The sequence below is a fragment of the Bactrocera latifrons genome, unplaced genomic scaffold (assembly GCF_001853355.1).
Source record: "Bactrocera latifrons isolate USDA-ARS-PBARC rearing strain unplaced genomic scaffold, ASM185335v1 scaffold_301, whole genome shotgun sequence".
Lineage (NCBI taxonomy): Eukaryota > Metazoa > Arthropoda > Insecta > Diptera > Tephritidae > Bactrocera > Bactrocera latifrons.
In genome coordinates, this window is record NW_017536642.1 from 302,967 (window position 1) to 313,607 (window position 10,641).

General features: G+C 37.1%; 1 protein-coding gene across 4 annotated transcripts in view; it reads left to right on the forward strand.

The window, feature by feature from the left end:
* Positions 1-10,641, forward strand: part of LOC108970611 (probable G-protein coupled receptor No18) — a 33,965-nt gene that overhangs the window by 10,257 nt on the left and 13,067 nt on the right. For 2 of the 4 annotated variants that reach the window (XM_018936099.1, XM_018936096.1), the window contains exon 1: positions 1,367-1,809. The exons of 1 other annotated variant lie outside the window; for it this stretch is intronic. The gene's annotated coding sequence lies outside the window, so the exon portion shown is untranslated. Of the gene's footprint in view, positions 1-1,366; positions 1,810-2,319; positions 2,347-10,641 lie in introns of those variants that run through there. One more of the 4 variants, XM_018936100.1, reaches the window with a different exon arrangement.

Here is a 10,641-nt window from a genome sequence, read left to right on the forward strand (position 1 = left end):
GGCATAGTAGCAGCCGTAGCATCGGTCAAGAGCTGGGCATGAGTCATCAAACCGTTTATAGAAAAAAAATACCGCAAGACTTTTTTGACAACCTATTATAAAAAAAATAAATTGATTTTTAATTAGAAGTACGAAAAGACTTTTCGGGTACACAATATTTACCGATTGGTATAGCTTTAATAAGTAGTTTATAAGTTAAGGGCGTATTCTACTTTAGAAATCAAATTTTGGGCAGTTTTTTGCATTTTATTAAAAAGTAACCAAAAATATTTTTACTATCCATTTTTTTATGGTGTTTTTATTGACATCTACAAAAAAATATTAAAAATTAAAATAATTAGAGGGGGGTGGAGAGACAGGTGTAAAAAAAAATGGCGCATCCTCATGACTTTGATCCTAGAGGCGTCACGTACACTTTTTAGAAATCATTCTAATAAACCACAGTTGGCAACAGCAAATTTATGGAGAAGGTTAAGGCTAGATTAGGTTCGACGGCAGAACTCCTGAGAATAAGCTGTTTGAGGTTCGATTCAACCCCAAAACAGCACGGCTGTTGCAACTGCTTCACAAGACGTTATTGAAAGTTCCGTCGATACTTAGAATGGTGTCAACATAGAATTATTTGAACATTATATCTTCCTTACGCCATGACACGATAGTTTGCGGGACAATATCACTGACCTACCTTCAGAACAACCGTTCACCAATTTATCAGCCTCTCAAACCTTCTGAGTAAGAAAGTAGAGAGGCTGATATATTTAAAATCTTTGGCCGTGACGGGGTAGCTCTTACAAGCCTTCGGGATGAAGATAACTCAGACTCATCTCAAAAATAACTTTAGTAAAAAATTGTAGATCTTTCGGACATTTTACAAATAATTCCGTGCTTTTCGATATCGTACGTTAACGTAAAGTAAAAGTCTTAGACTAGTTACAAATGGTCTAGGTTTTTAAGATAAGGCAATAAAAAAACTTTGCTGGGATTTCAATTTGAGGTCCGAGTTATGTATATACATTGTATGTATATATTCAATATGGATAACTTTCTGCAGGGATTTAGTGTAGAGTTAACGCTTAATACGCCACTTTGGTGTTGGTGTTGATTTCAGTTATTGTTCACATACATACATACATATAAAAATATAGACGAACTGATGGCAGCACTCCACTCACTCGCCTTATCTCTCTTAATCGTGTGTGTGTTCCTTATCACGACATCAGTGACATGTGTGTTTGTTATTGTATGGCACGTAACGCCGTAAAACTCAATTTGAAATAATCAGAGTTCCACTTGACGTTACGACACCTTTCCACCTTCGCTTCACACGAAAGAATGCCTTCGCTGGCGAACAGTTTACTGACGCGACTCTTCCGAGCGAGTTCAACCGCAAATTATTTGATCTCGATTCGCAATTAATGAAATCGAAAATTCGTTGAAGTGAAACTCGCTTCTACACAAACGGAAAGCAATCAAGAACAAAAACCTCATACAAAGTAATTAAAAAGGCAAGTGTTTGATATTCCAGTGAAAATGAGATTTGGCATTAATTTGCCGAGGATTATCACTGATTGCAGTGGATAAGATGCGGCAACACGACGCACATTTTGCGTGAGTGTGTGTCTTTTGTGTAAATTAATTGCGAGACTCCAAGATAGATAGCAGTGAATCGCCGACGAGAACTAACGGCAACCGAGATAAAAGGTGGGCGCATCAAGCAATGGTGTCACTTCGCCGTGATTGCAGATCTAACGTTATAGCGCGCTTGGTAATTTCTAAATAAAACACCAGGACATTATCGTGCAGTTAGAGGTGAGAGCCAAATGTAACGGTTTCTACAGCTTATATTTGAAACGCCTTAATTCTCGGATTGTAAGAAATGATTCGAAAGTGTTCGGGTATTAAGCTCTGTGACATAACGGTAGTTGGGTGCGCATTTCCGCTGAAAGCGTTGGTTTCACAGCAGACTTTGTGGAGACTCCAAAGCACACACACAAATAGGTACTCAGAAGACTGCTCCTATGTGTGTATGGTCATAATCATTGATAATTGGAATTTACAGCCACGTGTATTGTCGATTGAATGGGTGCTAGTGTGCGTGTGTGTGTAGAAGGTGTAGTAAATAAACACTGCTTTGCACTTCTATGAATGGATAAGGCAATAAGAGAATTTTCATAAATCAGCTTTTGGTAGCGCGAAGCATTAATTGCCTGATAAATGGAGCAATCCAGCCCGCGCTGATAGGACGGTTGTAAATATGACAAGCGAGCTGGGAGTATAGAGTAATTTATAATGAAGAGTTAATCAACTAAAGTTAATAATTCAGTATGGAATTCGGCAGTCTTCAAGGTCAGTTGCTAAGAAAGCGCTTCGTATGTACATAAATAACTCGTGTATCAATAGCAAGCGTCCCAATTGGTGACTCATAAATTAACAAATCAAGTTTCTATAGAACACTTGCGAATGCTTAAATAAACAAACTACCCCGGGTTCAGCCTTTTTCAATCAAATAAGTGTGTGCATACCTTAAGACCGTATTTATTAATTGTCTGTCTTTGCGTACGTCCGTCTATTGATCTAAAAGGCGATTGCTTGGTAAACTCTGCTATATGGTAAACAGCCATATGATATAGTGATACGATCACTATTACACTTTCTGCGGAGAGTGCACTGTGGCCTTGGACAATAATCCGTGCCAAATTTTGCGAAGATATCTGGTCAAATACAAAAGTTTCCAATACAAGGACTTGATTCCGCTCGTTCTGTTTGTAAGTCTGTGAGGCAGCTGTTCGCAATAGTCGTCCAATATCGGTGATTTCGACTTATGGGCAGGTTTTTGAGGAGAAAAAAGTGTGTTTTTATTTTATGGCGATATCTCAAAAACTGAGGGACTACACTGGGTAGTACAAAAACACAAACGAACGGACATACAGCGGACATGGCTAAATTGGCAAATTGATCGTTAGTTTTTATTTATGTATAGACTTTATAGGATCTGTGATGCTTTCTCCAAGGGAATTTTTCTTCTCAACGATAAGTAAATTATTAAAAAAAAAACAAGCAAATGCGCATTTAACTTGGCGCACAGTTTCTTATCATTAGGAGCCTGGGTCATAAAATAATTTCGTATATATTTTTCTGGTTTATTGTCTGCTACCATTAAAGTAAAGTTCAAAGCAAACATGTGGCACTGTTAACCAGACAATCAAACCACCCCAAAATATTTGCTCAACATTAGCCAGATACTCGAAACTCTTGAGCATGTGCTCTGTGCTGTCAAAAAAGGTTATTTAAATATGAAAACAATTAAAAGTAAGGGAGAGCTAAATTTGTTAGAACCGAACTCTATCTTCGTATTTATTATACTAGAGTTTACTATATACTCGTATATATAGTATATATTTTTTTTATATTGTAGAAAAATATATTAAATGATATATGATAAAATTTATGATCTAAATGGGCATCTACTACGAACTATTGTTATTATTTCACCTCTTCTAGAGATATGATTAGGTTTGAGGGCCCCTTAAAACTCCGAGACCGGGAATTGTCCCTGAACTACCTTTTTCTCCTTCGTTGGTCTTAGCATAGAGATATATGTCGCATTTTCACCTATAGCAGATTTGAAGAACATCAAGAGTTGTCAATACAAAAACACATTTTGCAAGTCTAGTGGGCAGGAGTTTTCTAAATAGCAAAATGCGAACTCGCCTTCCTTATATTTATATAGCCTGATTTGGTTACATGTTTTTTTACCTTTGAGCGATAAAGTGTCTTTCTCACGGCACTCATATCAAAATATTCTTGTGAAAGCCAGAACAAATTGTACTTAAAATTAAAAAGATTGTAATAATTAAATTGGTACAACTGCTACCAAAGCCACTTATAGTAGATTGTGATAGTTTAAGGGATTTAAGAGTCTGCTCAATTGCCACTTTCTAAATTTAGTTGAATCGCGAATATATTATATGTGAACGTTGTGATCGGGTAAAAATCGCCCTCTTGTTTTAATACAAATTTGACAAAGCTTCCCAGAACCCATTGGTGGTGATTTACTATGATTTTTCTTTATATGGCATACATATATAACTCTTATTTTCAGAAGTTTTTGATTAGGAGATTTCATGTAAATTCATTATAAACATTGATAAGCGACCTGCTGCTCACAAACATACTTGTATAATATAGTATACTCACTTACTTTTATAGAAAGGTTACCTAAGTACGTTGCGAGTTCCAGCCTATCATTTATAACAGCTTATTTGATTAAAGTGGAAAAATTTCGTTGTAAAGCTAAATTTATCTACTCATTATAAGATGTTCAAGTGTTTAAGTACAGATGTTTGTGAGAATATGCTTTATATTATAATAAAAAATCGGTATTGGATGATTATCGCATTGAACCTGATACTAGAAGAGTACCGATTTGTGAGCTTGAAAATACTTTATAACTTTTTTGCATTCCGATACCAAATATACAAGTATTTAGACGTTATTGTAAGTACCAACGTGTACTTAACTGCATTTTGCTGAATCAAGCAAGTGGCTGAAGTATTTATACAAATGAATAGCGCGTCGAATAAAAAACTTACCATAATCGAAGAAACTAAAAAAATTATACCAAGTCTGTTCAATAAGAAAGGAGATCCCAAGCCTTGAGAGTAGACACAATTTTATTTACACTACAATTCCCTTGATACTTCGGCTTCACATGATGTTATTTGTAAGGCCCAAATTCTCTGTAAACGCTACCATCGGCAAAATTTCCAATTTCACATATACATATGTGTATAATATTGTCTTTTACTCAAAAAATTGTTTTTTTTTTCCGAAAATTCTGACTATTTTTAACATCTTAAATCCAATGCTGCCGCTCCCTTCTTCTCATATCTCTAACTCATATGCCCCGAATCGACCCATACATAGCGTGTGACATCTATGGGCACTCTGTTTAGCTCATAACCTTCTAACATGTGGAATCAAATAAAAAATTTCGCAATAAAAATCCTTAAGGATGGATCAAATTGCTATTCTATTAATGAGTGAAGTTAACGGTTTTCCTATTTACTAAAAACTTAGGACATCCCAGTATCGCCGCAGAGGGAACTCTTTATACTACAATGGGCAAAAATAGTAAGACTTTTTTATAATTTTGAAATTCGTAATTTATTCCTCAAAATCTATATTTTCCCCCTCAAAGTAATCCCCTTTGGGCCTAATACACTTGTGCTAACCTTTTTTTTTCAATCCTCGTAACAGTTGTTAAAGTTAATTTCCGGAATAATGGCTTCGGTTTGAGTCAGTGGTTCTGGCACGATATTGGTTGGAAATTTGCTGCAAAATTCAAAAGTTATCGATCCATAATATTCCTTGAAGACAGTTTGGCTGATCGGAAGGAATTCGGAATACACCACACCTCGATAATCGAAGAAAACTGTCAAACCTTAACTTAATTTTTTACCTGCCTTTTGACGTGGTTTTCTTCGGATCGTCTGTTTCGGAGTCGTAAGCATAGATCCAAGGCTAATCGCTAGTAATACATAAAAAGTTTCATTACATCCTGGTAGTCCGAAAGCTTTGTTTCAAAGATGTTATCGAGACACTTTTTTCGAAAAAATCGTTTTTGGAACTAAACGTGCTTTCACATTTCTTAGACCCAAATGATTGTTCAAAATGATTTTGCAGATCCTTCCGATGTTCCAACGCTGCCAGTAAGATCTCTGACTGTTAATCGGCGATTATCAAGCACCAATACCTTTATTTTATTGACGTGTTGATCATCAGTTGATCTTAATGGCCGTCCTGAACGTGGTTCGCGACAACGCGTTCTCGATGCTCTTAGAATAATTTGTGTTATAACCGCTTTTTCCGAAATTCTGAAAGTTTCGGTACGAGTGATTTAATTCCTTACACAAAATTTAATGAAACTTCTTTGTTGAATAATTTCATTGAACATAAAAATTCGGAGAGTCAAGCGTATACTAAACACTAACAATCAGACCACCCTAGAAAAAAAATATTTCGGTGCACAGGTTTTGGCCGAAATTTAAATTGAAAAGTCTTTTATTTTTGCCTACAGTGGTATATACAGGAGAATGAGAGAAATAAAGTATTTGACTACGAAGCAGTATTTTTATTACGAAATCGAAGATTTTTTTCAATTATCCAAAAATTTCCAAGTCTGCTTAACAGATTATACGTACATACTTATGTACATATATACATATATCTGTAAAAAAAAAGGAAACCACGGACTACCGCTGAACTCTGAATTATATGTCGGGTACATTGTTTCATTTTTGGGAAAGTTACAGACAAAGAGCCGCACAAAGAAATTAAAGGTATTCCAAACAGTCTACATTGTTCTAATACATGTCTATATATACATATGTATGTATGCGGTAGATGTATATATGATGTGTAATTTGTCATGTGCAGAGCAATGTATTAGCGAAATTTGCTTATTGCATTAAAATGAATCCCTTCAATGAGTTCGTGTGTATAAAAATATCGCTTTAAAATATGACGTATATCAGCTGATAAAAGCTAGTTGAATGATAACGGCACTTCGTAGGGTGGCGATAATTAAATTTAAGGCTTGGGCAGCACAAATGAGTCAGGTTAAGGGCGTGTTCTCGTGTAAATATTTTGTAATAATTTTTATCGTACGGTTTTCTGGTTATTGTACCCAAAAGTCGAGAAGAGGAGAGTTGAGAGGGCAACACCTTAATACGGGTAATATTTTTGAGGGCCACGTAAACAAATATGTGATGATATTGTCATTTCTGCTGTTTGTTATTTTCAGGTGTTTTATGCCAAAAATTTGATTAATCTTTTTCTTTGGATCGATCAATCCGAGCAACGGTATCGTTTTGTTTATCCCCATCAGTGTGGTTTTCCTAATCAGAACAGACCAGAAAGACTCTCAATTTAGAAGAATTCTTTAAAATAATTTGAACAATGTTTCCTGCCACTGCCAAAACCATGACATAGGCATGAGCCGGCGGTCAAAGTAAATTGTCTGCCGTTCCTTGTGTTTATTCGAAACTTCGATAAAAATTAATATTTGAATGAAAATGAAAAAAAAAATAAATAAAAATCGATTTAACTATGTTGGATTTATTTTTAGGCCTTAGTGCCTTCGCACCATATAGCAATCGATGTATCCACTAAAACACTCCCTACATCTATCATGGATTTTCCCATGCCTCAGGTATTTCGGTTCGTCTGCAAAAATTGATGAGCACAACAATAAGTGCTTTTTGAAGGTTAGGTCTAAGTAGTCAACTAACTAGTTCAGTTCTAGTCCAATCCCTCATATAACTTGGATAAATTTTTCAATGTGCCCTTGCAGGTACTATCCAGAGAGCAATTACGCAATTCTGTTAAGCTTATCAACATTACGTTTAATCTGCATTGTTGGTTGCTTTGAAGTAGTCTGAGTGCTGGAGAATGACTTTTGTGTGGCATATGCAAACCCACCTTCAAATCCCCGCCAATCGCCATACCTTTTTCCATTGTCTAATTTAATACAAGTACTCCTTTGTTTAACTGAAATTAAGCTTATGACTGCCTATGTATACAATATAATGCTTTAGGGCGCGTCCCAGAAGCAGCCAGTAAATGAAATGTGTGAATATTTGCTCATATGTGTATGAGTACATACATACATAGATTGTGCACATATTTCTCTCGCAGAAAGGGTTTCTATTTTCATCCTAATATATTTATGCCCCCCCGTTGTCATCCGTATTGTGCAGAGTAAGGAGTGCTAACACCTACCCTGTGCACTCAAGTGCTAATACTCTCAATTTACTGTGACCACCTGCCGCGTTTAAGCCGTTACGGCGGTGCTAACCGGTAAGTTTAAGAGTTTACAGCATCGCCAACAACAACTTGTTCGACATTTAAAAATATGGAAAATAAGTGTATAAGCTTAGATCATCTATTCAGGTGGTTATCACTATATATTTATGTTTGTAAAAGTTTCTCAGAAATTGTTTTTTCATTTAATTTTGCCTATATTTTTAAATGCATAATAATACAAATTATTTCGTGGGCTCCTTTCCTCATTCGTTATGAACATAGTCGCTTCATTTAACGCGTGGGGCACTTGCTTCCGTTGTTCACCCATGGGTCTCGAATCGAAGGGGGTTTTCGATAGAGTACCAGCTTCCATGTGAATGACATGGCCTAACCAGCACATTCGTTGCTAATGCTAATGAGAGATATATGGAACGTAATTCTTGCTTTTCGAGAGAGGGATCTGCTTCTCAACTGCCAATCGATACCAAAGTAGCACCTGTTGGCATTAGTCAATCAAAGAGTGTAATTAGCGTACCACGCTTGTATTATGCTTTTAGAGTAGTCAGTGCGATTGCCAATCAAACAAATATTACAACTGTATACGTACCACCCTGTACTCATGTGCACATAGTCACATCGGCTACGCAGATCGCAGGCATACGCGTACGTCTCGGGAGGGCAGTTACATACATCCGCAGTCGACATACAGCTGCGAAAATTTTTTACGGCCTGCAAACAGAGTTATCGCACATACATAGATATATTGTACTGCCAACTGCAGTTTACATACTTGTACATTCATCTATGACAAAATGAACAAAGGTGTGGTGTAGTCGTAAGTACATAAATTCATACAAATGGGCCTATTTTTGTTAGAATGGAAAGTTGCTTTCGCGGCGGAATTTTGCACATATTCTTCGTTCATTGCAGCCACGTGGCACCGCTATGTGGCTTCGGCGGTGAGCTGTGTGCAGGCTTATCTAACCATRTTTATTATAACATATGTATATGGTATGCATTTACTGTTAGACAGGCTGTTGGAAGCAAGGTGAGTCGCCTTTTTTTAGTGCAAATGATAACTGTTTTTTATTTCCCGGAAGCTGGGTGTAAGAAAAATACGCTTTTGCACATTTCCACTACTGCCTTTCATTCCCTTATATGTATGTAATTTGCTCCTATGCCCACGAAAGCTTTGTCTATTTCGGTACTCGCATTTTCTGATAATTTAACTACTTTAAATTATGTAACCTAGGCATCGTATGTGTATATACCAGTATATAAATATATCGTATATGATGATAAATTATGTTTGTAGGCATAAAATAGGATAAGAAAGGTTGCTTTTTCCTTTTATTTTCGTATAATTTGTGGGAACGATAAACAGGAGGCCGATTGTGAGCAAAACGTAATTGTATTACTTGTAAGGTACCTTTCTCCGTAATTTTAACGGTTATATACATATATAAGCTAATATAAAAAAAATTAGAAAGCGGTCTGGTAGCCCAAAACTATAGTTGTTGGAGAGCTCCTTTGAAAAACTTTATCTGCAATTTTCCTCCTGAGTTTCATCCACGAGATGCTCACTTCGCAAGCGTCCTCGTCCCGACCGCATGTAGCATCAGGTGTAAACTTCGCTACCTAATGTTTCTGTTCAACAGGAATGCAGTCGAAGTTATTCAGAATTTAAGAATGTTCCTACAAAGGACATTTCAAGCGCCGACTTCCCTAAATGTAATATCGTTCTACCTACTATGAGTTTGTCCCTTATATTTGCTGGGTTCACAGGCCTTTGAACAGTTTTCAGTTGCTACCAATTGTAGCCTGCCCCAGTATAGCGTTGGTGAGATGTTCCACTAAATAACACCTATGCAACCGCGAACATTAGCCACCGCGTTTAATTTCAGTATATGCAAGGCTTTCCAATAAGAGTGACATGATTTCTTTTCGGCAAGAACTGTGATTCAGAGGATCTGCCCCGGCATGACGTCAAAATCGTGATTGGTGAATTTAACGCCAGGGTGGGCAAGGAAGGTATCTTTGGCACAACAGTCGGTAAATTCGGCTTCCCCGAGGAAACATCCCCAAATGAGTTGAGGCTGATCGACTTCGCCGGGGTCCGAAGTATGGTTATCTGTAATACTAGATTCTAGCATAAGAACATTCATCAAGCTACCTGGCTCTACAGGGATCGAAAAACCACCAACCAGATCGAGACGGAAGACACGTCTCCAGTGTTTTAGACGAGCGTGCGCTCTGAGGTCCTAACATCGACTCGGACCACTACCTTGTTGCAGCCAAGATTCGCACCGCCTCTGTGCAGTGAAAAATGCACGCCATCAAAGAAAGTTCGACATCAGACAGCCGAAAGTTTTTCTACTCGGCTTGCACTCCTGCTCTCTGAGCGCCAAAGGACAGGTTCGGATAGGTCTCCACACAAATATTTTTTCATCGAGTTCCTTCACTCTTGTCGGCGATTTCGCCCAGTGCTATCACTTATATTCTCTCAACAGAGCACAGAACTCAAATTGCCTGTATCTAAATTTAAATTTGGACAGAAATGTACTGTGTTTGGCAAATATCCGTACAATCTCTCTGAGTTCCAGTTACCTACTTACCAGGATGTTCGTTTGTGTTATCAGTTTGAAAGATTTCGTATAGGGCGACTCCGAGGCGACAACTATGAACCTAGGAGTAAAGAGGTTACAGAAATAGTTGCAAAAAATGTTCAAAATACTTTCAGAAAGTCATCTATTCCGATAGTTTCACACACCAGAGTTGTAAAACGCTCACCACACACCATAAGAAATTTCTGACTCTTAAACAAATGTTTTTAAG